Source organism: Balaenoptera borealis (assembly GCF_965194805.1).
Source record: "Balaenoptera borealis genome assembly, chromosome: 9".
Taxonomy (NCBI): domain Eukaryota; kingdom Metazoa; phylum Chordata; class Mammalia; order Artiodactyla; family Balaenopteridae; genus Balaenoptera; species Balaenoptera borealis.
The window spans coordinates 86,915,237-86,938,793 of NC_138873.1; positions in this window are offsets into that span (position 1 = coordinate 86,915,237).

Sequence of the window (23,557 nt, forward strand, 5' to 3'; positions counted from 1 at the left end):
TCTTCTTGGTGCATTCCTCGGTTGATGGACATTTTCATTGCTTCCAAGTGCTGGCTATGGTAAATATTGCTGGCGTACAGGTTTGCCAGCCTGTGATTTTTGATTCTCATTTTCTCAGGTGATAGGCCAAGCAGTGGTTGTGATTGATTGACTGGTAGCTCAATGTTTCCCTTTTCAAAGCACCTACGTTGTGTTTTCATTAGTGGCTCTTTACATGCCCCCCCTTACAACCGAGGGTACGCATTTCTCCACACTCCCTTCACCGTTTATTTTTGGCAGCATTTTTCCTAATGGCCATTCTGATTGCTGTGAGCTGATAGGTTTTTGTAATATGGGTATGCATGACATTAAAATTTTTAAATTCATCATATTCCTACGCCTTTTTCTTTTCTCTTAAAAGAAAAAAACCGTAAGTATAATACAGCTCTTGAAATTGACTTCTTCGAAGGTTGCCCTCTTTTGAATTTTTTGGTCGATTTTTGACCCCAGAAATTTTTTGGAGGGCAGGTGTCATTTACAGAACTGCAAGTTGGTGAAAATTTAGTGACCTTTTGCAGTGGGTTCAAAGCTGCTGTTGTGGGAAACGTCCACAAGGAGGTAGCTTTTCTCCATTCCCCAATCTGGGTACTAGGGCAGCAGAGCCCTTCTGGAAGTCATTGTCCTAGGTTATAAATTAGAATGGAATTTGCCAGGAGAAATCCCCATAAGTTTATGTCTCATTACTTCTTCTTGGTTTTTAAAATTTTTTTAATCTGGGTAAAGTTTAGAATATTGTTTGTCCTAGGTGTACACCATCTGGTCCTTTTGTACATTATGTATGTCTATTAATGTACAGATCCTCTTCCCATGTAAAATATTACAGTGTTCCATCGACCTCCCTTGCTATATGTTCGGTCTTTTTGATACATGTATATAATATGTATTTGTATATGTATAGTAACACTAATCCTCATTTCTCAATTTCCCCCCTCCTTTCCTTTTAGATGAGCATAGTTTGTTTTGTTTTCTAAGCCTGTGAGTGTCTTTCTCTTTGGAAATATGTTCATCTGTGTCAGTTATTAGTTAATACCATAAGTGATATTATAGGCTATAGGTCTTTTGCTTTCCGACCTACTTCATGTTTTGTGATTATCTCCAGGCTCATCTGTGGTGCCTCAAAGAGCAGCGCTTCAGTGTTTTCCATGGCTAATATTCCATTGTGTACATGGACCACTTCTTCTTGGTGCATTCCTCTGTTGATGGACATTTTCCTTGCTTCCAAGTGTTGCCTATGGTAAATATTGCTGGAGGGCAGGATTGCCAGCCTGTGATTTTTGATTTTCATTTTCTCAGGTGATAGACCCAGCAGTGGTTATGATTGATTGACTGGTATGGTAGCTCAACGTTTACCTTTTCAAGGCACCTCAATTGTGCTGTCATTAGTGGCTCTTACCACGTCCCCCTTAGAATCGAGGGTACGCACTTCTCCACAATCACGTCAGCATTTCTTGTTTGCAGCATATTTGTTGATGGCCATTCTGACTGGTGTGAGCTGATAGGTGTTTGTAATTTGGGTTTACATGTCTGTAAAAATTCCTACAATTCATCATTTTTCCACGCCGTTTTCTTTTCTGTTAAAAGAAAAAAGAACAAAAGTGTGAGTATAATATACCTCTTCAAATTTTCTTTTTGGAAGGTTGCACTCTAGAATTTTTTGGTCGATTTTCGACCTCAGTATTTTTTGGAGGGCAGGTGTCATTTACAGACCTGCAATTGGTGAATATTTAGTGACCTTTTGCAGTGGGTTTAAAGCTGCTGTGGTGGGAAACGGCCACAAGGATGCAGCATTTCTCCATTCCCAAATCTGGGTACTAGGGCAGCAGAGCCGTTCTGGAAGTCGTTTGCCTAGGTTGTAAATTTGAATGGAATGTGCCAGGAAAACCCCCCATAAGTTTATGTCTCATTACTCCTAGTTCGTTGTTTTAATTTTTTCAATTGGGGTAATGGTTAGAATGTTGCTTGTCCAAGGTGTACACACTCTGGTTCATCTACATATTCTATATACCTATTTATGTAGAGATCCTCTTCCCCTGTAAATTATTACAGAGTGTTCCGTAAACCTTCCTTGCTATATGGTCGGTCTTTTTGATATATGTATATAATATGTATTTGTATACATATGGTAACGCTAATCTTCATTTATCCATTCCCCCCACCTTTCCTTTTAGATAAGCATAGTTTTTTTTTAATAAGTCTGTGATTGACTTTCTCTGTGGAAATATGTTCATTTGTGTCAGTTATTAGATAACGCCTATAAGTGATATCATAGGATATAGGACTTTTGCTTTCCGACTTACCTCATGTTCTGTGATTATCTCCAAGATCATCTATGGTGCCTCAAAGAGCAGTGTTTCATTGTTTTCCATGGCTAGTATTCATTGTGTACATGGACCACTTCTTCTTTATCCTTTCATCTGTTGATGGACATTTTGGTTGCTTCACTGTCTTGTCTATGGTGAATAAGGCTGCAGTGCAGCTTTTGCAGCCCGGGTCTTCTTCATTCTGGTCTTCTCAGGTGAGAGGCCCATTGGTGCGTCTGCTGGATTGAATGGTACCTCAATTTTTCCTTTTCAACGCAGCTCCTTTCTGTTCTCATTATTAGCGTTTAACCCTTTTGCATCTCACCAGCAGCTAGAGGGTACACAGTTCTCTAAAACCTCTTCAGCATTTATTGTTTGTAGACTTTTTGCCAATGGTCAGTCGACTGGTGTGAGTTGAAAACTTTTTGTAGATTAGATTGCATGAGTCTAATACTTCCTGAGGTGGAGCTTTTATCCATTTTCCTTTCTTTAAAAAGAGAGTGAGTAAAACTTACCTCTTCATACTATCTTCTTGAAAATTTGGCCTGTTTTGAATTTTTTGTATCCATTCCCTACCTCAGCACAATTTTGAGGGCAGGTGTCCTTTACAGCCCTGAGTCCTTGTGAATGGTAAGTGACCATTAGCTGTGGGTTAAAAGCTGCTCTTGCGGGAATCGGCCACAAGGCGGCAGCATTTCTCCTTTACCAAATCTGGTTTCTAGGGCAACAGAGCCTTACTGGAAGTGGTGTTCTAGGTTGTAAATTAGAATGGAATGTGCGAGGAAAAGGCCCTTTAAGTTTATGTCTCATTACTTCTTGTTGGTATTTTGAACTTAATTTTTATTTCTTATCACAGCAAACTTGATTACAATGTTTTGTTTGTTCTAGGTGTGCAAGATGTGGTTCTTTCACACATATGCATATATCTATTCTTCGGATCCTTTTCCCATGTAGGTTATGACACAATGTTGAGTAGTCTTCTCTTGGTATTGCGTAGGTCTTTGGTGATTATATATTTCACATGTGTTTGTATCTCTCTGTTAACCTCAATATGGTAATGTATCCAATCCTCACACCTTTCCATTTGGTGAACCATAAGTTTTTTTAATGAATCTATGATAGTGTTTCTCTGTGGAAATATCTTTGTTTGTATCATTTTTTAGGTAACACCTATATGTGATATGATAGGATATGTGTCTTTCGCTTTCTCACTTACTCCAAGTTGCGTGATTACTTCTAGACTCATCTATGGTGCTGCAAATGGCATTGTTTCATTTTTTCACTAGCTCTTATTCCATCTGTACAGGTAGCAGTACTTCTTTGTCCACCCATCTGTCGGTGGACTTTTTGGTTACTTCCATATCTTGGCTATTGTAATACTATGCAATGTAGATTTGCGTGCCTGTGTCCTTCCAATTCTCTCTTCTTCGTTTATAGGTCTAGGCATAGGTCTGCTAGATCATATGGTAGCTCAATGGTTACCTTTTAAAGGCACCTCTATTCTGTTCTCCTTAGTGGCTCTTTCCAGGTTACGTCCCACTTAAAGTGGAGGGTATGTATTTCTTCCCAGCACCTTCAGCATTTATTCTTTGTAGTTTTTGCTGATGGTTATTCTGAGTGGTGTGAGCTGATACCTCTTTGTGGTTGAATTTGCATGTGTCTCATAATGTGTTGAAATTGAGCTTTAAGACATGTCCTTTTAATTTTTCCAGCTGTGATTAGAGCTTATTTCTTCAAAGTGTTTTCTTAAAGGATGTGTCACCATTTGAAATAGTTTGGCCATTATCTCCCTCAAGACATTTTGAGGGCAGGTTTCATTTACAGCCCTGAAGTACTTGTTCATATGAAGTGACCATTAGCTCAGGCTTTAAACCTGCTTTTGCAGGTAATGGCCAGAGAGCGGCAGCCTTTCTACGTTCCCCATGCTGGTACTAGGGAAACAGACCTACCGGCCAGTGGTGTTCTTCGGTTATAAATTAGAGTGCAATGTGCCCGGATAAACCCACAAATGTTGATGTCTCCTTGCTTTTGTTTGTTTTTAATTTAATTTATATTTATTATTAGAGTAATATTCCATTGTGTACGTGGACCACTTCTTCTTGGTGCATTCCTCGGTTGATGGACATTTTCATTGCTTCCAAGTGCTGGCTATGGTAAATATTGCTGGCGTACAGGTTTGCCAGCCTGTGATTTTTGATTCTCATTTTCTCAGGTGATAGGCCAAGCAGTGGTTGTGATTGATTGACTGGTAGCTCAATGTTTCCCTTTTCAAAGCACCTACGTTGTGTTTTCATTAGTGGCTCTTTACATGCCCCCCCTTACAACCGAGGGTACGCATTTCTCCACACTCCCTTCACCGTTTATTTTTGGCAGCATTTTTCCTAATGGCCATTCTGATTGCTGTGAGCTGATAGGTTTTTGTAATATGGGTATGCATGACATTAAAATTTTTAAATTCATCATATTCCTACGCCTTTTTCTTTTCTCTTAAAAGAAAAAAACCGTAAGTATAATACAGCTCTTGAAATTGACTTCTTCGAAGGTTGCCCTCTTTTGAATTTTTTGGTCGATTTTTGACCCCAGAAATTTTTTGGAGGGCAGGTGTCATTTACAGAACTGCAAGTTGGTGAAAATTTAGTGACCTTTTGCAGTGGGTTCAAAGCTGCTGTTGTGGGAAACGTCCACAAGGAGGTAGCTTTTCTCCATTCCCCAATCTGGGTACTAGGGCAGCAGAGCCCTTCTGGAAGTCATTGTCCTAGGTTATAAATTAGAATGGAATTTGCCAGGAGAAATCCCCATAAGTTTATGTCTCATTACTTCTTCTTGGTTTTTAAAATTTTTTTAATCTGGGTAAAGTTTAGAATATTGTTTGTCCTAGGTGTACACCATCTGGTCCTTTTGTACATTATGTATGTCTATTAATGTACAGATCCTCTTCCCATGTAAAATATTACAGTGTTCCATCGACCTCCCTTGCTATATGTTCGGTCTTTTTGATACATGTATATAATATGTATTTGTATATGTATAGTAACACTAATCCTCATTTCTCAATTTCCCCCCTCCTTTCCTTTTAGATGAGCATAGTTTGTTTTGTTTTCTAAGCCTGTGAGTGTCTTTCTCTTTGGAAATATGTTCATCTGTGTCAGTTATTAGTTAATGCCATAAGTGATATTATAGGCTATAGGTCTTTTGCTTTCCGACCTACTTCATGTTTTGTGATTATCTCCAGGCTCATCTGTGGTGCCTCAAAGAGCAGCGCTTCAGTGTTTTCCATGGCTAATATTCCATTGTGTACATGGACCACTTCTTCTTGGTGCATTCCTCTGTTGATGGACATTTTCCTTGCTTCCAAGTGTTGCCTATGGTAAATATTGCTGGAGGGCAGGATTGCCAGCCTGTGATTTTTGATTTTCATTTTCTCAGGTGATAGACCCAGCAGTGGTTATGATTGATTGACTGGTATGGTAGCTCAACGTTTACCTTTTCAAGGCACCTCAATTGTGCTGTCATTAGTGGCTCTTACCACGTCCCCCTTAGAATCGAGGGTACGCACTTCTCCACAATCACGTCAGCATTTCTTGTTTGCAGCATATTTGTTGATGGCCATTCTGACTGGTGTGAGCTGATAGGTGTTTGTAATTTGGGTTTACATGTCTGTAAAAATTCCTACAATTCATCATTTTTCCACGCCGTTTTCTTTTCTGTTAAAAGAAAAAAGAACAAAAGTGTGAGTATAATATACCTCTTCAAATTTTCTTTTTGGAAGGTTGCACTCTAGAATTTTTTGGTCGATTTTCGACCTCAGTATTTTTTGGAGGGCAGGTGTCATTTACAGACCTGCAATTGGTGAATATTTAGTGACCTTTTGCAGTGGGTTTAAAGCTGCTGTGGTGGGAAACGGCCACAAGGATGCAGCATTTCTCCATTCCCAAATCTGGGTACTAGGGCAGCAGAGCCGTTCTGGAAGTCGTTTGCCTAGGTTGTAAATTTGAATGGAATGTGCCAGGAAAACCCCCCATAAGTTTATGTCTCATTACTCCTAGTTCGTTGTTTTAATTTTTTCAATTGGGGTAATGGTTAGAATGTTGCTTGTCCAAGGTGTACACACTCTGGTTCATCTACATATTCTATATACCTATTTATGTAGAGATCCTCTTCCCCTGTAAATTATTACAGAGTGTTCCGTAAACCTTCCTTGCTATATGGTCGGTCTTTTTGATATATGTATATAATATGTATTTGTATACATATGGTAACGCTAATCTTCATTTATCCATTCCCCCCACCTTTCCTTTTAGATAAGCATAGTTTTTTTTAATAAGTCTGTGATTGACTTTCTCTGTGGAAATATGTTCATTTGTGTCAGTTATTAGATAACGCCTATAAGTGATATCATAGGATATAGGACTTTTGCTTTCCGACTTACCTCATGTTCTGTGATTATCTCCAAGATCATCTATGGTGCCTCAAAGAGCAGTGTTTCATTGTTTTCCATGGCTAGTATTCATTGTGTACATGGACCACTTCTTCTTTATCCTTTCATCTGTTGATGGACATTTTGGTTGCTTCACTGTCTTGTCTATGGTGAATAAGGCTGCAGTGCAGCTTTTGCAGCCCGGGTCTTCTTCATTCTGGTCTTCTCAGGTGAGAGGCCCATTGGTGCGCCTGCTGGATTGAATGGTACCTCAATTTTTCCTTTTCAACGCAGCTCCTTTCTGTTCTCATTATTAGCGTTTAACCCTTTTGCATCTCACCAGCAGCTAGAGGGTACACAGTTCTCTAAAACCTCTTCAGCATTTATTGTTTGTAGACTTTTTGCCAATGGTCAGTCGACTGGTGTGAGTTGAAAACTTTTTGTAGATTAGATTGCATGAGTCTAATACTTCCTGAGGTGGAGCTTTTATCCATTTTCCTTTCTTTAAAAAGAGAGTGAGTAAAACTTACCTCTTCATACTATCTTCTTGAAAATTTGGCCTGTTTTGAATTTTTTGTATCCATTCCCTACCTCAGCACAATTTTGAGGGCAGGTGTCCTTTACAGCCCTGAGTCCTTGTGAATGGTAAGTGACCATTAGCTGTGGGTTAAAAGCTGCTCTTGCGGGAATCGGCCACAAGGCGGCAGCATTTCTCCTTTACCAAATCTGGTTTCTAGGGCAACAGAGCCTTACTGGAAGTGGTGTTCTAGGTTGTAAATTAGAATGGAATGTGCGAGGAAAAGGCCCTTTAAGTTTATGTCTCATTACTTCTTGTTGGTATTTTGAACTTAATTTTTATTTTTTATCACAGCAAACTTGATTACAATGCTTTGTTTGTTCTAGGTGTGCAAGATGTGGTTCTTTCACACATATGCATATATCTATTCTTCGGATCCTTTTCCCATGTAGGTTATGACACAATGTTGAGTAGTCTTCTCTTGGTATTGCGTAGGTCTTTGGTGATTATATATTTCACATGTGTTTGTATCTCTCTGTTAACCTCAATATGGTAATGTATCCAATCCTCACACCTTTCCATTTGGTGAACCATAAGTTTTTTTAATGAATCTATGATAGTGTTTCTCTGTGGAAATATCTTTGTTTGTATCATTTTTTAGGTAACACCTATATGTGATATGATAGGATATGTGTCTTTCGCTTTCTCACTTACTCCAAGTTGCGTGATTACTTCTAGACTCATCTATGGTGCTGCAAATGGCATTGTTTCATTTTTTCACTAGCTCTTATTCCATCTGTACAGGTAGCAGTACTTCTTTGTCCACCCATCTGTCGGTGGACTTTTTGGTTACTTCCATATCTTGGCTATTGTAATACTATGCAATGTAGATTTGCGTGCCTGTGTCCTTCCAATTCTCTCTTCTTCGTTTATAGGTCTAGGCATAGGTCTGCTAGATCATATGGTAGCTCAATGGTTACCTTTTAAAGGCACCTCTATTCTGTTCTCCTTAGTGGCTCTTTCCAGGTTACGTCCCACTTAAAGTGGAGGGTATGTATTTCTTCCCAGCACCTTCAGCATTTATTCTTTGTAGTTTTTGCTGATGGTTATTCTGAGTGGTGTGAGCTGATACCTCTTTGTGGTTGAATTTGCATGTGTCTCATAATGTGTTGAAATTGAGCTTTAAGACATGTCCTTTTAATTTTTCCAGCTGTGATTAGAGCTTATTTCTTCAAAGTGTTTTCTTAAAGGATGTGTCACCATTTGAAATAGTTTGGCCATTATCTCCCTCAAGACATTTTGAGGGCAGGTTTCATTTACAGCCCTGAAGTACTTGTTCATATGAAGTGACCATTAGCTCAGGCTTTAAACCTGCTTTTGCAGGTAATGGCCAGAGAGCGGCAGCCTTTCTACGTTCCCCATGCTGGTACTAGGGAAACAGACCTACTGGCCAGTGGTGTTCTTCGGTTATAAATTAGAGTGCAATGTGCCCGGATAAACCCACAAATGTTGATGTCTCCTTGCTTTTGTTTGTTTTTAATTTAATTTATATTTATTATTAGAGTAATATTCCATTGTGTACGTGGACCACTTCTTCTTGGTGCATTCCTCGGTTGATGGACATTTTCATTGCTTCCAAGTGCTGGCTATGGTAAATATTGCTGGCGTACAGGTTTGCCAGCCTGTGATTTTTGATTCTCATTTTCTCAGGTGATAGGCCAAGCAGTGGTTGTGATTGATTGACTGGTAGCTCAATGTTTCCCTTTTCAAAGCACCTACGTTGTGTTTTCATTAGTGGCTCTTTACATGCCCCCCCTTACAACCGAGGGTACGCATTTCTCCACACTCCCTTCACCGTTTATTTTTGGCAGCATTTTTCCTAATGGCCATTCTGATTGCTGTGAGCTGATAGGTTTTTGTAATATGGGTATGCATGACATTAAAATTTTTAAATTCATCATATTCCTACGCCTTTTTCTTTTCTCTTAAAAGAAAAAAACCGTAAGTATAATAGAGCTCTTGAAATTGACTTCTTCGAAGGTTGCCCTCTTTTGAATTTTTTGGTCGATTTTTGACCCCAGAAATTTTTTGGAGGGCAGGTGTCATTTACAGAACTGCAAGTTGGTGAAAATTTAGTGACCTTTTGCAGTGGGTTCAAAGCTGCTGTTGTGGGAAACGTCCACAAGGAGGTAGCTTTTCTCCATTCCCCAATCTGGGTACTAGGGCAGCAGAGCCCTTCTGGAAGTCATTGTCCTAGGTTATAAATTAGAATGGAATTTGCCAGGAGAAATCCCCATAAGTTTATGTCTCATTACTTCTTCTTGGTTTTTAAAATTTTTTTAATCTGGGTAAAGTTTAGAATATTGTTTGTCCTAGGTGTACACCATCTGGTCCTTTTGTACATTATGTATGTCTATTAATGTACAGATCCTCTTCCCATGTAAAATATTACAGTGTTCCATCGACCTCCCTTGCTATATGTTCGGTCTTTTTGATACATGTATATAATATGTATTTGTATATGTATAGTAACACTAATCCTCATTTCTCAATTTCCCCCCTCCTTTCCTTTTAGATGAGCATAGTTTGTTTTGTTTTCTAAGCCTGTGAGTGTCTTTCTCTTTGGAAATATGTTCATCTGTGTCAGTTATTAGATAATGCCATAAGTGATAATATAGGCTATAGGTCTTTTGCTTTCTGACCTACTTCATGTTTTGTGATTATCTCCAGGCTCATCTGTGGTGCCTCAAAGAGCAGCGCTTCAGTGTTTTCCATGGCTAATATTCCATTGTGTACATGGACCACTTCTTCTTGGTGCATTCCTCTGTTGATGGACATTTTCCTTGCTTCCAAGTGTTGCCTATGGTAAATATTGCTGGAGGGCAGGATTGCCAGCCTGTGATTTTTGATTTTCATTTTCTCAGGTGATAGACCCAGCAGTGGTTATGATTGATTGACTGGTATGGTAGCTCAACGTTTACCTTTTCAAGGCACCTCAATTGTGCTGTCATTAGTGGCTCTTACCACGTCCCCCTTAGAATCGAGGGTACGCACTTCTCCACAATCACGTCAGCATTTCTTGTTTGCAGCATATTTGTTGATGGCCATTCTGACTGGTGTGAGCTGATAGGTGTTTGTAATTTGGGTTTACATGTCTGTAAAAATTCCTACAATTCATCATTTTTCCACGCCTTTTTCTTTTCTGTTAAAAGAAAAAAGAACAAAAGTGTGAGTATAATATACCTCTTCAAATTTTCTTTTTGGAAGGTTGCACTCTAGAATTTTTTGGTCGATTTTCGACCTCAGTATTTTTTGGAGGGCAGGTGTCATTTACAGACCTGCAATTGGTGAATATTTAGTGACCTTTTGCAGTGGGTTTAAAGCTGCTGTGGTGGGAAACGGCCACAAGGATGCAGCATTTCTCCATTCCCAAATCTGGGTACTAGGGCAGCAGAGCCGTTCTGGAAGTCGTTTGCCTAGGTTGTAAATTTGAATGGAATGTGCCAGGAAAACCCCCCATAAGTTTATGTCTCATTACTCCTAGTTCGTTGTTTTAATTTTTTCAATTGGGGTAATGGTTAGAATGTTGCTTGTCCAAGGTGTACACACTCTGGTTCATCTACATATTCTATATACCTATTTATGTAGAGATCCTCTTCCCCTGTAAATTATTACAGAGTGTTCCGTAAACCTTCCTTGCTATATGGTCGGTCTTTTTGATATATGTATATAATATGTATTTGTATACATATGGTAACGCTAATCTTCATTTATCCATTCCCCCCACCTTTCCTTTTAGATAAGCATAGTTTTTTTTTAATAAGTCTGTGATTGACTTTCTCTGTGGAAATATGTTCATTTGTGTCAGTTATTAGATAACGCCTATAAGTGATATCATAGGATATAGGACTTTTGCTTTCCGACTTACCTCATGTTCTGTGATTATCTCCAAGATCATCTATGGTGCCTCAAAGAGCAGTGTTTCATTGTTTTCCATGGCTAGTATTCATTGTGTACATGGACCACTTCTTCTTTATCCTTTCATCTGTTGATGGACATTTTGGTTGCTTCACTGTCTTGGCTATGGTGAATAAGGCTGCAGTGCAGCTTTTGCAGCCCGGGTCTTCTTCATTCTGGTCTTCTCAGGTGAGAGGCCCATTGGTGCGTCTGCTGGATTGAATGGTACCTCAATTTTTCCTTTTCAACGCAGCTCCTTTCTGTTCTCATTATTAGCGTTTAACCCTTTTGCATCTCACCAGCAGCTAGAGGGTACACAGTTCTCTAAAACCTCTTCAGCATTTATTGTTTGTAGACTTTTTGCCAATGGTCAGTCGACTGGTGTGAGTTGAAAACTTTTTGTAGATTAGATTGCATGAGTCTAATACTTCCTGAGGTGGAGCTTTTATCCATTTTCCTTTCTTTAAAAAGAGAGTGAGTAAAACTTACCTCTTCATACTATCTTCTTGAAAATTTGGCCTGTTTTGAATTTTTTGTATCCATTCCCTACCTCAGCACAATTTTGAGGGCAGGTGTCCTTTACAGCCCTGAGTCCTTGTGAATGGTAAGTGACCATTAGCTGTGGGTTAAAAGCTGCTCTTGCGGGAATCGGCCACAAGGCGGCAGCATTTCTCCTTTACCAAATCTGGTTTCTAGGGCAACAGAGCCTTACTGGAAGTGGTGTTCTAGGTTGTAAATTAGAATGGAATGTGCGAGGAAAAAGCCCTTTAAGTTTATGTCTCATTACTTCTTGTTGGTATTTTGAACTTAATTTTTATTTCTTATCACAGCAAACTTGATTACAATGTTTTGTTTGTTCTAGGTGTGCAAGATGTGGTTCTTTCACACATATGCATATATCTATTCTTCGGATCCTTTTCCCATGTAGGTTATGACACAATGTTGAGTAGTCTTCTCTTGGTATTGCGTAGGTCTTTGGTGATTATATATTTCACATGTGTTTGTATCTCTCTGTTAACCTCAATATGGTAATGTATCCAATCCTCACACCTTTCCATTTGGTGAACCATAAGTTTTTTTAATGAATCTATGATAGTGTTTCTCTGTGGAAATATCTTTGTTTGTATCATTTTTTAGGTAACACCTATATGTGATATGATAGGATATGTGTCTTTCGCTTTCTCACTTACTCCAAGTTGCGTGATTACTTCTAGACTCATCTATGGTGCTGCAAATGGCATTGTTTCATTTTTTCACTAGCTCTTATTCCATCTGTACAGGTAGCAGTACTTCTTTGTCCACCCATCTGTCGGTGGACTTTTTGGTTACTTCCATATCTTGGCTATTGTAATACTATGCAATGTAGATTTGCGTGCCTGTGTCCTTCCAATTCTCTCTTCTTCGTTTATAGGTCTAGGCATAGGTCTGCTAGATCATATGGTAGCTCAATGGTTACCTTTTAAAGGCACCTCTATTCTGTTCTCCTTAGTGGCTCTTTCCAGGTTACGTCCCACTTAAAGTGGAGGGTATGTATTTCTTCCCAGCACCTTCAGCATTTATTCTTTGTAGTTTTTGCTGATGGTTATTCTGAGTGGTGTGAGCTGATACCTCTTTGTGGTTGAATTTGCATGTGTCTCATAATGTGTTGAAATTGAGCTTTAAGACATGTCCTTTTAATTTTTCCAGCTGTGATTAGAGCTTATTTCTTCAAAGTGTTTTCTTAAAGGATGTGTCACCATTTGAAATAGTTTGGCCATTATCTCCCTCAAGACATTTTGAGGGCAGGTTTCATTTACAGCCCTGAAGTACTTGTTCATATGAAGTGACCATTAGCTCAGGCTTTAAACCTGCTTTTGCAGGTAATGGCCAGAGAGCGGCAGCCTTTCTACGTTCCCCATGCTGGTACTAGGGAAACAGACCTACCGGCCAGTGGTGTTCTTCGGTTATAAATTAGAGTGCAATGTGCCCGGATAAACCCACAAATGTTGATGTCTCCTTGCTTTTGTTTGTTTTTAATTTAATTTATATTTATTATTAGAGTAATATTCCATTGTGTACGTGGACCACTTCTTCTTGGTGCATTCCTCGGTTGATGGACATTTTCATTGCTTCCAAGTGCTGGCTATGGTAAATATTGCTGGCGTACAGGTTTGCCAGCCTGTGATTTTTGATTCTCATTTTCTCAGGTGATAGGCCAAGCAGTGGTTGTGATTGATTGACTGGTAGCTCAATGTTTCCCTTTTCAAAGCACCTACGTTGTGTTTTCATTAGTGGCTCTTTACATGCCCCCCCTTACAACCGAGGGTACGCATTTCTCCACACTCCCTTCACCGTTTATTTTTGGCAGCATTTTTCCTAATGGCCATTCTGATTGCTGTGAGCTGATAGGTTTTTGTAATATGGGTATGCATGACATTAAAATTTTTAAATTCATCATATTCCTACGCCTTTTTCTTTTCTCTTAAAAGAAAAAAACCGTAAGTATAATACAGCTCTTGAAATTGACTTCTTCGAAGGTTGCCCTCTTTTGAATTTTTTGGTCGATTTTTGACCCCAGAAATTTTTTGGAGGGCAGGTGTCATTTACAGAACTGCAAGTTGGTGAAAATTTAGTGACCTTTTGCAGTGGGTTCAAAGCTGCTGTTGTGGGAAACGTCCACAAGGAGGTAGCTTTTCTCCATTCCCCAATCTGGGTACTAGGGCAGCAGAGCCCTTCTGGAAGTCATTGTCCTAGGTTATAAATTAGAATGGAATTTGCCAGGAGAAATCCCCATAAGTTTATGTCTCATTACTTCTTCTTGGTTTTTAAAATTTTTTTAATCTGGGTAAAGTTTAGAATATTGTTTGTCCTAGGTGTACACCATCTGGTCCATTTGTACATTATGTATGTCTATTAATGTACAGATCCTCTTCCCATGTAAAATATTACAGTGTTCCATCGACCTCCCTTGCTATATGTTCGGTCTTTTTGATACATGTATATAATATGTATTTGTATATGTATAGTAACACTAATCCTCATTTCTCAATTTCCCCCCTCCTTTCCTTTTAGATGAGCATAGTTTGTTTTGTTTTCTAAGCCTGTGAGTGTCTTTCTCTTTGGAAATATGTTCATCTGTGTCAGTTATTAGATAATGCCATAAGTGATAATATAGGCTATAGGTCTTTTGCTTTCCGACCTACTTCATGTTTTGTGATTATCTCCAGGCTCATCTGTGGTGCCTCAAAGAGCAGCGCTTCAGTGTTTTCCATGGCTAATATTCCATTGTGTACATGGACCACTTCTTCTTGGTGCATTCCTCTGTTGATGGACATTTTCCTTGCTTCCAAGTGTTGCCTATGGTAAATATTGCTGGAGGGCAGGATTGCCAGCCTGTGATTTTTGATTTTCATTTTCTCAGGTGATAGACCCAGCAGTGGTTATGATTGATTGACTGGTATGGTAGCTCAACGTTTACCTTTTCAAGGCACCTCAATTGTGCTGTCATTAGTGGCTCTTACCACGTCCCCCTTAGAATCGAGGGTACGCACTTCTCCACAATCACGTCAGCATTTCTTGTTTGCAGCATATTTGTTGATGGCCATTCTGACTGGTGTGAGCTGATAGGTGTTTGTAATTTGGGTTTACATGTCTGTAAAAATTCCTACAATTCATCATTTTTCCACGCCTTTTTCTTTTCTGTTAAAAGAAAAAAGAACAAAAGTGTGAGTATAATATACCTCTTCAAATTTTCTTTTTGGAAGGTTGCACTCTAGAATTTTTTGGTCGATTTTCGACCTCATTATTTTTTGGAGGGCAGGTGTCATTTACAGACCTGCAATTGGTGAATATTTAGTGACCTTTTGCAGTGGGTTTAAAGCTGCTGTGGTGGGAAACAGCCACAAGGATGCAGCATTTCTCCATTCCCAAATCTGGGTACTAGGGCAGCAGAGCCGTTCTGGAAGTCGTTTGCCTAGGTTGTAAATTTGAATGGAATGTGCCAGGAAAACCCCCCATAAGTTTATGTCTCATTACTCCTAGTTCGTTGTTTTAATTTTTTCAATTGGGGTAATGGTTAGAATGTTGCTTGTCCAAGGTGTACACACTCTGGTTCATCTACATATTCTATATACCTATTTATGTAGAGATCCTCTTCCCCTGTAAATTATTACAGAGTGTTCCGTAAACCTTCCTTGCTATATGGTCGGTCTTTTTGATATATGTATATAATATGTATTTGTATACATATGGTAACGCTAATCTTCATTTATCCATTCCCCCCACCTTTCCTTTTAGATAAGCATAGTTTTTTTTTAATAAGTCTGTGATTGACTTTCTCTGTGGAAATATGTTCATTTGTGTCAGTTATTAGATAACGCCTATAAGTGATATCATAGGATATAGGACTTTTGCTTTCCGACTTACCTCATGTTCTGTGATTATCTCCAAGATCATCTATGGTGCCTCAAAGAGCAGTGTTTCATTGTTTTCCATGGCTAGTATTCATTGTGTACATGGACCACTTCTTCTTTATCCTTTCATCTGTTGATGGACATTTTGGTTGCTTCACTGTCTTGTCTATGGTGAATAAGGCTGCAGTGCAGCTTTTGCAGCCCGGGTCTTCTTCATTCTGGTCTTCTCAGGTGAGAGGCCCATTGGTGCGCCTGCTGGATTGAATGGTACCTCAATTTTTCCTTTTCAACGCAGCTCCTTTCTGTTCTCATTATTAGCGTTTAACCCTTTTGCATCTCACCAGCAGCTAGAGGGTACACAGTTCTCTAAAACCTCTTCAGCATTTATTGTTTGTAGACTTTTTGCCAATGGTCAGTCGACTGGTGTGAGTTGAAAACTTTTTGTAGATTAGATTGCATGAGTCTAATACTTCCTGAGGTGGAGCTTTTATCCATTTTCCTTTCTTTAAAAAGAGAGTGAGTAAAACTTACCTCTTCATACTATCTTCTTGAAAATTTGGCCTGTTTTGAATTTTTTGTATCCATTCCCTACCTCAGCACAATTTTGAGGGCAGGTGTCCTTTACAGCCCTGAGTCCTTGTGAATGGTAAGTGACCATTAGCTGTGGGTTAAAAGCTGCTCTTGCGGGAATCGGCCACAAGGCGGCAGCATTTCTCCTTTACCAAATCTGGTTTCTAGGGCAACAGAGCCTTACTGGAAGTGGTGTTCTAGGTTGTAAATTAGAATGGAATGTGCGAGGAAAAAGCCCTTTAAGTTTATGTCTCATTACTTCTTGTTGGTATTTTGAACTTAATTTTTATTTTTTATCACAGCAAACTTGATTACAATGTTTTGTTTGTTCTAGGTGTGCAAGATGTGGTTCTTTCACACATATGCATATATCTATTCTTCGGATCCTTTTCCCATGTAGGTTATGACACAATGTTGAGTAGTCTTCTCTTGGTATTGCGTAGGTCTTTGGTGATTATATATTTCACATGTGTTTGTATCTCTCTGTTAACCTCAATATGGTAATGTATCCAATCCTCACACCTTTCCATTTGGTGAACCATAAGTTTTTTTAATGAATCTATGATAGTGTTTCTCTGTGGAAATATCTTTGTTTGTATCATTTTTTAGGTAACACCTATATGTGATATGATAGGATATGTGTCTTTCGCTTTCTCACTTACTCCAAGTTGCGTGATTACTTCTAGACTCATCTATGGTGCTGCAAATGGCATTGTTTCATTTTTTCACTAGCTCTTATTCCATCTGTACAGGTAGCAGTACTTCTTTGTCCACCCATCTGTCGGTGGACTTTTTGGTTACTTCCATATCTTGGCTATTGTAATACTATGCAATGTAGATTTGCGTGCCTGTGTCCTTCCAATTCTCTCTTCTTCGTTTATAGGTCTAGGCATAGGTCTGCTAGATCATATGGTAGCTCAATGGTTACCTTTTAAAGGCACCTCTATTCTGTTCTCCTTAGTGGCTCTTTCCAGGTTACGTCCCACTTAAAGTGGAGGGTATGTATTTCTTCCCAGCACCTTCAGCATTTATTCTTTGTAGTTTTTGCTGATGGTTATTCTGAGTGGTGTGAGCTGATACCTCTTTGTGGTTGAATTTGCATGTGTCTCATAATGTGTTGAAATTGAGCTTTAAGACATGTCCTTTTAATTTTTCCAGCTGTGATTAGAGCTTATTTCTTCAAAGTGTTTTCTTAAAGTATGTGTCACCATTTGAAATAGTTTGGCCATTATCTCCCTCAAGACATTTTGAGGGCAGGTTTCATTTACAGCCCTGAAGTACTTGTTCATATGAAGTGACCATTAGCTCAGGCTTTAAACCTGCTTTTGCAGGTAATGGCCAGAGAGCGGCAGCCTTTCTACGTTCCCCATGCTGGTACTAGGGAAACAGACCTACCGGCCAGTGGTGTTCTTCGGTTATAAATTAGAGTGCAATGTGCCCGGATAAACCCACAAATGTTGATGTCTCCTTGCTTTTGTTTGTTTTTAATTTAATTTATATTTATTATTAGAGTAATATTCCATTGTGTACGTGGACCACTTCTTCTTGGTGCATTCCTCGGTTGATGGACATTTTCATTGCTTCCAAGTGCTGGCTATGGTAAATATTGCTGGCGTACAGGTTTGCCAGCCTGTGATTTTTGATTCTCATTTTCTCAGGTGATAGGCCAAGCAGTGGTTGTGATTGATTGACTGGTAGCTCAATGTTTCCCTTTTCAAAGCACCTACGTTGTGTTTTCATTAGTGGCTCTTTACATGCCCCCCCTTACAACCGAGGGTACGCATTTCTCCACACTCCCTTCACCGTTTATTTTTGGCAGCATTTTTCCTAATGGCCATTCTGATTGCTGTGAGCTGATAGGTTTTTGTAATATGGGTATGCATGACATTAAAATTTTTAAATTCATCATATTCCTACGCCTTTTTCTTTTCTCTTAAAAGAAAAAAACCGTAAGTATAATACAGCTCTTGAAATTGACTTCTTCGAAGGTTGCCCTCTTTTGAATTTTTTGGTCGATTTTTGACCCCAGAAATTTTTTGGAGGGCAGGTGTCATTTACAGAACTGCAAGTTGGTGAAAATTTAGTGACCTTTTGCAGTGGGTTCAAAGCTGCTGTTGTGGGAAACGTCCACAAGGAGGTAGCTTTTCTCCATTCCCCAATCTGGGTACTAGGGCAGCAGAGCCCTTCTGGAAGTCATTGTCCTAGGTTATAAATTAGAATGGAATTTGCCAGGAGAAATCCCCATAAGTTTATGTCTCATTACTTCTTCTTGGTTTTTAAAATTTTTTTAATCTGGGTAAAGTTTAGAATATTGTTTGTCCTAGGTGTACACCATCTGGTCCATTTGTACATTATGTATGTCTATTAATGTACAGATCCTCTTCCCATGTAAAATATTACAGTGTTCCATCGACCTCCCTTGCTATATGTTCGGTCTTTTTGATACATGTATATAATATGTATTTGTATATGTATAGTAACACTAATCCTCATTTCTCAATTTCCCCCCTCCTTTCCTTTTAGATGAGCATAGTTTGTTTTGTTTTCTAAGCCTGTGAGTGTCTTTCTCTTTGGAAATATGTTCATCTGTGTCAGTTATTAGATAATGCCATAAGTGATAATATAGGCTATAGGTCTTTTGCTTTCCGACCTACTTCATGTTTTGTGATTATCTCCAGGCTCATCTGTGGTGCCTCAAAGAGCAGCGCTTCAGTGTTTTCCATGGCTAATATTCCATTGTGTACATGGACCACTTCTTCTTGGTGCATTCCTCTGTTGATGGACATTTTCCTTGCTTCCAAGTGTTGCCTATGGTAAATATTGCTGGAGGGCAGGATTGCCAGCCTGTGATTTTTGATTTTCATTTTCTCAGGTGATAGACCCAGCAGTGGTTATGATTGATTGACTGGTATGGTAGCTCAACGTTTACCTTTTCAAGGCACCTCAATTGTGCTGTCATTAGTGGCTCTTACCACGTCCCCCTTAGAATCGAGGGTACGCACTTCTCCACAATCACGTCAGCATTTCTTGTTTGCAGCATATTTGTTGATGGCCATTCTGACTGGTGTGAGCTGATAGGTGTTTGTAATTTGGGTTTACATGTCTGTAAAAATTCCTACAATTCATCATTTTTCCACGCCTTTTTCTTTTCTGTTAAAAGAAAAAAGAACAAAAGTGTGAGTATAATATACCTCTTCAAATTTTCTTTTTGGAAGGTTGCACTCTAGAATTTTTTGGTCGATTTTCGACCTCAGTATTTTTTGGAGGGCAGGTGTCATTTACAGACCTGCAATTGGTGAATATTTAGTGACCTTTTGCAGTGGGTTTAAAGCTGCTGTGGTGGGAAACAGCCACAAGGATGCAGCATTTCTCCATTCCCAAATCTGGGTACTAGGGCAGCAGAGCCGTTCTGGAAGTCGTTTGCCTAGGTTGTAAATTTGAATGGAATGTGCCAGGAAAACCCCCCATAAGTTTATGTCTCATTACTCCTAGTTCGTTGTTTTAATTTTTTCAATTGGGGTAATGGTTAGAATGTTGCTTGTCCAAGGTGTACACACTCTGGTTCATCTACATATTCTATATACCTATTTATGTAGAGATCCTCTTCCCCTGTAAATTATTACAGAGTGTTCCGTAAACCTTCCTTGCTATATGGTCGGTCTTTTTGATATATGTATATAATATGTATTTGTATACATATGGTAACGCTAATCTTCATTTATCCATTCCCCCCACCTTTCCTTTTAGATAAGCATAGTTTTTTTTTAATAAGTCTGTGATTGACTTTCTCTGTGGAAATATGTTCATTTGTGTCAGTTATTAGATAACGCCTATAAGTGATATCATAGGATATAGGACTTTTGCTTTCCGACTTACCTCATGTTCTGTGATTATCTCCAAGATCATCTATGGTGCCTCAAAGAGCAGTGTTTCATTGTTTTCCATGGCTAGTATTCATTGTGTACATGGACCACTTCTTCTTTATCCTTTCATCTGTTGATGGACATTTTGGTTGCTTCACTGTCTTGTCTATGGTGAATAAGGCTGCAGTGCAGCTTTTGCAGCCCGGGTCTTCTTCATTCTGGTCTTCTCAGGTGAGAGGCCCATTGGTGCGCCTGCTGGATTGAATGGTACCTCAATTTTTCCTTTTCAACGCAGCTCCTTTCTGTTCTCATTATTAGCGTTTAACCCTTTTGCATCTCACCAGCAGCTAGAGGGTACACAGTTCTCTAAAACCTCTTCAGCATTTATTGTTTGTAGACTTTTTGCCAATGGTCAGTCGACTGGTGTGAGTTGAAAACTTTTTGTAGATTAGATTGCATGAGTCTAATACTTCCTGAGGTGGAGCTTTTATCCATTTTCCTTTCTTTAAAAAGAGAGTGAGTAAAACTTACCTCTTCATACTATCTTCTTGAAAATTTGGCCTGTTTTGAATTTTTTGTATCCATTCCCTACCTCAGCACAATTTTGAGGGCAGGTGTCCTTTACAGCCCTGAGTCCTTGTGAATGGTAAGTGACCATTAGCTGTGGGTTAAAAGCTGCTCTTGCGGGAATCGGCCACAAGGCGGCAGCATTTCTCCTTTACCAAATCTGGTTTCTAGGGCAACAGAGCCTTACTGGAAGTGGTGTTCTAGGTTGTAAATTAGAATGGAATGTGCGAGGAAAAAGCCCTTTAAGTTTATGTCTCATTACTTCTTGTTGGTATTTTGAACTTAATTTTTATTTTTTATCACAGCAAACTTGATTACAATGTTTTGTTTGTTCTAGGTGTGCAAGATGTGGTTCTTTCACACATATGCATATATCTATTCTTCGGATCCTTTTCCCATGTAGGTTATGACACAATGTTGAGTAGTCTTCTCTTGGTATTGCGTAGGTCTTTGGTGATTATATATTTCACATGTGTTTGTATCTCTCTGTTAACCTCAATATGGTAATGTATCCAATCCTCACACCTTTCCATTTGGTGAACCATAAGTTTTTTTAATGAATCTATGATAGTGTTTCTCTGTGGAAATATCTTTGTTTGTATCATTTTTTAGGTAACACCTATATGTGATATGATAGGATATGTGTCTTTCGCTTTCTCACTTACTCCAAGTTGCGTGATTACTTCTAGACTCATCTATGGTGCTGCAAATGGCATTGTTTCATTTTTTCACTAGCTCTTATTCCATCTGTACAGGTAGCAGTACTTCTTTGTCCACCCATCTGTCGGTGGACTTTTTGGTTACTTCCATATCTTGGCTATTGTAATACTATGCAATGTAGATTTGCGTGCCTGTGTCCTTCCAATTCTCTCTTCTTCGTTTATAGGTCTAGGCATAGGTCTGCTAGATCATATGGTAGCTCAATGGTTACCTTTTAAAGGCACCTCTATTCTGTTCTCCTTAGTGGCTCTTTCCAGGTTACGTCCCACTTAAAGTGGAGGGTATGTATTTCTTCCCAGCACCTTCAGCATTTATTCTTTGTAGTTTTTGCTGATGGTTATTCTGAGTGGTGTGAGCTGATACCTCTTTGTGGTTGAATTTGCATGTGTCTCATAATGTGTTGAAATTGAGCTTTAAGACATGTCCTTTTAATTTTTCCAGCTGTGATTAGAGCTTATTTCTTCAAAGTGTTTTCTTAAAGTATGTGTCACCATTTGAAATAGTTTGGCCATTATCTCCCTCAAGACATTTTGAGGGCAGGTTTCATTTACAGCCCTGAAGTACTTGTTCATATGAAGTGACCATTAGCTCAGGCTTTAAACCTGCTTTTGCAGGTAATGGCCAGAGAGCGGCAGCCTTTCTACGTTCCCCATGCTGGTACTAGGGAAACAGACCTACCGGCCAGTGGTGTTCTTCGGTTATAAATTAGAGTGCAATGTGCCCGGATAAACCCACAAATGTTGATGTCTCCTTGCTTTTGTTTGTTTTTAATTTAATTTATATTTATTATTAGAGTAATATTCCATTGTGTACGTGGACCACTTCTTCTTGGTGCATTCCTCGGTTGATGGACATTTTCATTGCTTCCAAGTGCTGGCTATGGTAAATATTGCTGGCGTACAGGTTTGCCAGCCTGTGATTTTTGATTCTCATTTTCTCAGGTGATAGGCCAAGCAGTGGTTGTGATTGATTGACTGGTAGCTCAATGTTTCCCTTTTCAAAGCACCTACGTTGTGTTTTCATTAGTGGCTCTTTACATGCCCCCCCTTACAACCGAGGGTACGCATTTCTCCACACTCCCTTCACCGTTTATTTTTGGCAGCATTTTTCCTAATGGCCATTCTGATTGCTGTGAGCTGATAGGTTTTTGTAATATGGGTATGCATGACATTAAAATTTTTAAATTCATCATATTCCTACGCCTTTTTCTTTTCTCTTAAAAGAAAAAAACCGTAAGTATAATAGAGCTCTTGAAATTGACTTCTTCGAAGGTTGCCCTCTTTTGAATTTTTTGGTCGATTTTTGACCCCAGAAATTTTTTGGAGGGCAGGTGTCATTTACAGAACTGCAAGTTGGTGAAAATTTAGTGACCTTTTGCAGTGGGTTCAAAGCTGCTGTTGTGGGAAACGTCCACAAGGAGGTAGCTTTTCTCCATTCCCCAATCTGGGTACTAGGGCAGCAGAGCCCTTCTGGAAGTCATTGTCCTAGGTTATAAATTAGAATGGAATTTGCCAGGAGAAATCCCCATAAGTTTATGTCTCATTACTTCTTCTTGGTTTTTAAAATTTTTTTAATCTGGGTAAAGTTTAGAATATTGTTTGTCCTAGGTGTACACCATCTGGTCCATTTGTACATTATGTATGTCTATTAATGTACAGATCCTCTTCCCATGTAAAATATTACAGTGTTCCATCGACCTCCCTTGCTATATGTTCGGTCTTTTTGATACATGTATATAATATGTATTTGTATATGTATAGTAACACTAATCCTCATTTCTCAATTTCCCCCCTCCTTTCCTTTTAGATGAGCATAGTTTGTTTTGTTTTCTAAGCCTGTGAGTGTCTTTCTCTTTGGAAATATGTTCATCTGTGTCAGTTATTAGATAATGCCATAAGTGATAATATAGGCTATAGGTCTTTTGCTTTCCGACCTACTTCATGTTTTGTGATTATCTCCAGGCTCATCTGTGGTGCCTCAAAGAGCAGCGCTTCAGTGTTTTCCATGGCTAATATTCCATTGTGTACATGGACCACTTCTTCTTGGTGCATTCCTCTGTTGATGGACATTTTCCTTGCTTCCAAGTGTTGCCTATGGTAAATATTGCTGGAGGGCAGGATTGCCAGCCTGTGATTTTTGATTTTCATTTTCTCAGGTGATAGACCCAGCAGTGGTTATGATTGATTGACTGGTATGGTAGCTCAACGTTTACCTTT